Source organism: Grammomys surdaster, unplaced genomic scaffold (genome assembly GCF_004785775.1).
Source record: "Grammomys surdaster isolate TR1022 unplaced genomic scaffold, NIH_TR_1.0 274, whole genome shotgun sequence".
Lineage (NCBI taxonomy): Eukaryota > Metazoa > Chordata > Mammalia > Rodentia > Muridae > Grammomys > Grammomys surdaster.
This window is the reverse complement of record NW_021604715.1, coordinates 1,560,985-1,566,213: the sequence shown is the minus strand read 5'-3', so window position 1 is coordinate 1,566,213 and position 5,229 is coordinate 1,560,985. Positions and strand designations below refer to the sequence as shown.

Sequence of the window (5,229 nt, the reverse complement as noted above, 5' to 3'; positions counted from 1 at the left end):
CACCTAGCGATGGCGGACTTTGCCAGCACCTGCCGCGGCTCCCAACAATAACCTTTCTGCAACACAGTGGTGATAAGTAGTAAAAAACTTTCCAATCTGCCATCATTGGTGGAGCCTCTGCCATAATGCAGATTTTTGTGAAGATTCTTATGGGGAAGACCATCACGCTCGAGGTTGAACCCTTGGACACTATAAAAAATGTAAAGGCCAAGATCCAAAATAAGGAAGGAATTCCTCCTGACCAGCAGAGGTTGATCTTTGCTGGTAAGCAGCTGGAAGATGCCCATATTTTGTCTGACTACAACATTCAAAAGGAGTCTACAGCCTTCATCTTGTGTTGAGAGATTTAGTGGCGGTGCTAAGAAAAGGAAGAAGTCTTACACTACTCCCAAGAAGAATAAGCATAAGAGGAAGGTTAAGTTGGCTGTGCTGAAATATTATAAGGTGGATGAAAAGGGCAAAATCAGCCGACTACATTGAGAGTATCCTTCTGATAAATGTGGTACTGGTGTTTTCACAGATAGCTACTTTGACAAGGATTACTGTGGCAAATGTTGTCTTCAGCAAACCAGAAGACAAGTAGTTGTGTATGAGTTAATAAAAAGAAGGAATTAATGTTTAAAAAAAGTAGTAACAATAATGTGTATTTCATAGGATTGTTTTGGAAATTAAGTTAAAATACATACACCATTAGATGCATATTAAACCCAAAATAAATATAATTGAAATATCATGATGATTTTTAATAGGTGTCTAATTTTTAGCTGTTACTCAGTAGCATCTTGTTTAGAATTAGTGAAGCCAAAATATACCCAGAAAGTATTACTAGCAGTAGTAATAACAATAACTAATATTTGTTAGAGATTTGTGGTTTTATTTATTTACTTCTTGTTTATATTAAAATAATTATTAGTTCTTTGAGCATTTCATAAATATGCTTTGATAATTTTCATACTTCTCACAACTAACTCTTCCCAGACTTACACCACTTCTCTATATAACCAAATCTGTATCATTTTCAACCAATCAAGTATTGTTTGTGTTGCCTGAATATTCTTGAATATGTGTGTGGCTTTCCAGCGTAGCTTTATTTACTTATGAGGAATCACACTTTTAAAGAAAATTAACTCTCCCTTTCCCAGAGGCTTTCAAGTGCCAATAGCTCTTCAGCTATTGGGACCTTATGTTCACATACGTCTGTCTTCTTGCAGACTTTCTGGTCCCTCTTCTGCAAAGATCTCTGAACCTTGAAAGGAGGGATTGTGATATAGGCATTCCATAGTCTTTTATTCTATGCTCTTTGGCCAGTTGTGGATCTCTGTATTAATCACTATCTACTGCAAATAGAAGCTTCTTTGATAAGGATTGGAAGGTGCATGATCAATGGGTATAATCATAAGTCTTTAGTAATTGTTTTAACATATGTCAGTTTTGCAGAATAATAATATTTGGTTCTTCCTTAGGGTTTGTGACCTATCTAGTCTCAGCTTCTTGGTCTGACAATGGTGTTGTGTGTGAGTTTCATCTTGTATATCAGGCCTCAAATCCTAGCAGATAATGGTTTGTTACTCCCATGATGTTAATACCACTATTGCACCAGTGGGCGTGTCTTACAAGGCCAGATATTATTGTGACTCACAAGGTTCACAGCTAAGTAAGAGTGATGGTTACTTTTCTTCTTTAGTATTGTGTCTAGTGTCTTCTAGCATTATGAGAGCTAAGCAGTTTGGAAGAGGCTCCCAGTGAGATCTCCATGTTCTATGATTCAGATATGTGATATCTTCTATTATAGTATAGAGGCTTCTGTTGAGTTTTGGGCGGTAACAAACAGCATTTATTTACTTATTTTCAGTGCTAAGGATTGAATTCAGGGCTTTATACGTGCTAGGAAAATAAAGATTTATTTTATGTGAGGTACTTTTCTAAGCTTTTACTGCAAGCGTCAGCTCTTTCGGGAGGATACTATTACTAGTCACAACATTTCACAATGGTTAATTCGACCTGATTTACCCAGCTAACTATTTAAAACACTTTTTAGACTAATTTTATGTGTATTTTGCCTGCATATACGTCTGTGCACCACACACTTGTCAAGTGCCTGTGCAGGTCAGAGAGGGTGTCTGATACCCTGGAACTGAGTTAATAATGATTGTGAGCCACCATGTTTGTGCTGGGTATCAAATCAAGGTCCTCTGCATGAGCCAGTGCTGACACATAAGCCATTTCTCCAGCTACACACATCTAATTACTGATGAACCCCTATTTCAAACCCATGTCTGCTGCTTTCAGTTGGAATAGGAGCATCTGTATTCGTCCAGCAACAGTGGTGGGATACCTTCAAACTGCTAATTAACAAGTCATTACTTCCACCTAACTCACTGTAGTGCTTTCAGGAATGGAGCTCACAAAAGGATTCCTTCTACCCATGTCGGAAAAAGGTGAGGGCATAGTTATTCCCACTTAGAAGTGGCTGACAGCTGCCCCTCCAAGCCATAACACACAATTGGAGGAGAGGTGCAATTGTCAGGCAATTAACCGCTTCTATGATTACTACACTTTTTGGTGTGGGGACAACCAGGTTGCATGTAAAAAATCATGTATAGACTGTGGCTGGTGATTTCACTCTTTTTTAAACACATCAATGTTTGCAGGCAAGAGTGATGATTTGTCCAATAGAATTGATTGACAACTTGGGTTTTGTTTGCTGGGCAGATCTCCAGTAGGGAGTTTATTCTACCATGGAAATGTATCCAATGGGTCATTGGCAAATGACAAGCTCTGAACTAGCTATAGCCCTTCTACCCAGCAGGGTTTCTGGAGGGTTGCCCCATAGGAAAATTGTGACTTAATGCCAGGTGCTAGAGAGGAGTAGCAGGCTGGGACCCTGTCCAGTGGAAATAAATGTCCTGCTTATAATGTGAGAAAATCATAGATGATATATTCTAGAGGGAGATTTGGAGAACATTGCAATGAAAATGTTTTAATATACTGAAAACCTGAGAAATAGAGGCCTCGAGAAGAGGAACAGTTTTTCTAAAGTTGCACGACGACATGTTTCCCTTTTCTTCTGTTTGCTAGGAAGAGTGTCTTCTTATTTGCATCTACTGTGGGGCACCCTGGGACAAACTCCTTCTGGCATGATTATCAGCTGTGCTAAGTCTGCACAATGAGAGGCTTTCTTTCATTTAAAACTAATGTTGTCTCACCAGTTGGAACTGAAGTCCCCGAAAGGATCATTTCCTCACTAGGATAATTTTGCTACAAGCTTTTCATTAATCCAATCATAAATTCAATAATGCTATTTGGCAGCTTACTGAAGTCTTCAGGAACCACAGGGGACAGGATGCATTGTCTGTTTTTATGACAAGAGAAAAGAAATTAAGAAAGAAAAAAAAAGAAAGATGCTAAATAAGTCGAACTATAAAATTTATTCAGTTTCATATAATGTAGGAAACTCACCCATGGATCCAACGAACAAAGGTGTACCGAGCACCTGCTAGGTAGCACACACTGCTAGGAGCACTGAAACCGCACCTAGGAGTCAGTCCCTGACCAATCAACTACTTCTTTAAGGAGTTTTCAGCCTTCAACAAACACTAGTTGATAAAATGACCCCCCCCCGAAGCCAGGAATATATGCACCTTACTCTAATTTTGGTACTTCGTAGGTTGAGGCAGGAAGATCATAATTTTGAGGGCAACCTGATTTATGTAGTGAATTCCAGGTTAGCCAGGGCTACACACAAGCCCTTGTCTCAAAACACCACCAGCACCACAAACAACAACAGCAACAACTTAAATGATTTTCCTAGTATAGAAAACAAAGAAGTAAATTCCATAAAAAAAAATTAACTTTAATCCCAGCTCTTGGGAGGCAGAGGCAGGTGAATCTCTCCATTCTAGGCCAGTCTGGTCTACAGAGTAAATTCCAGGACAGCCAGGGCTGTGCAGATAAACCTGGTCTCAAAACACCAAATGATTGAACTAATGAGTAAATTAGCAAGTAAATAAGCAAATAAATAAATAGATTTAAACAATGCTCAGAGGCAAGAAAATTCCTATCTGCTGAGAACAAGGAAAAACTAATGGGAAAGGTGATATTTGATTAGGCCTTCAATCTAGGTAGGATTTTAAATTGAATTATGTCTTGAAGGAAATCTAAGGTGGTATACATCAGCTACCAAGACACCAGAAGACAAAGACTGTATCAAGCAAGTTAGCTAGAATATTTTTTCCTTTCCTTTTTTTGTAATTTCTTTCTTTTTTTCTTTTTAACATAGGATCTTACATTGTACCAGAGGTTGTCCTAGAACTCACTGTGACCCAAGGTGGCCTAGAATTCAAGCAAAATTCCTGCCTTAGACTCCCCAGGGCTGGGACTACAGGCATGAGCCACCAAGCCACCATACATTACTAGAATGGCATCTGCAAATTGGGTTTTCTGGAACTCCTTCAGAGGATGTGCAGAGAAAGAGAAAGGTCAGACAGAAGGGACACCTACCCCGATTTCAACGAAAGTGCTTCTACTTTGATCTATTTTCTACACTAAGGTTCTAAATAAGATCTCTGGGGAAAATGTGCCCCACTTGTTAAAATAATATTTTTTATAGTACCTGAATAAGAACACAGGTCAGTCACAAGGTGAGGGAAAAAGTGAGACAGAATTAGCAAAGAGATAGGGTGTGGGTGGGCCATACAGGGTGGAAGTGTTGTATTTCAGGCTTAGCAAACAGCTAATTTCCTCAGGCAAAGCATTGAAGGATGGGTGAGGTAGCTGACAGATGAGTGGGCAAAGGAGAGAGTATTATTGAACTATTGGTGGCAAGGGTCAGTAATCTCAGGCATTTGAATATGAAGGCAGGAGGATCAGGAATTCAAGGGCATCTTTGGTTCTGTAGTGTTTTTGAGTCTCACCTGGAGTGCTTGAGATATCATCTCAAAAGACAAAGTATAAGCTTGGATGGGTAACAAGGGCCACAACACAGAGGGTTTTATAGGCTATATCAGGGGTTGAGGATTATATTTTGAGTGTAGGCTAAAAGTCCATTGGAAGAGTACACAAGTGACTAATAATCTAGTATGTAGTTTTAGGGAAATTGATCACTGGCTACATGGAACATAGATTGATTGAGAAAGGTAAGAGTAATCTGTGACACAGGAGTATTTGTGTGTGTGTGCCTGTGTGTGTATGTGTGTGTGTGGGGGGGGCTGAGAGAGAGAGAGAGAGAGA

General features: G+C 39.3%; 1 pseudogene; it reads left to right on the top strand.

Moving 5' to 3' along the window:
* Positions 1-125: 125 nt before the first annotated feature.
* Positions 126-583, top strand: LOC114628952 (annotated as a pseudogene).
* Positions 584-5,229: the final 4,646 nt, after the last annotated feature.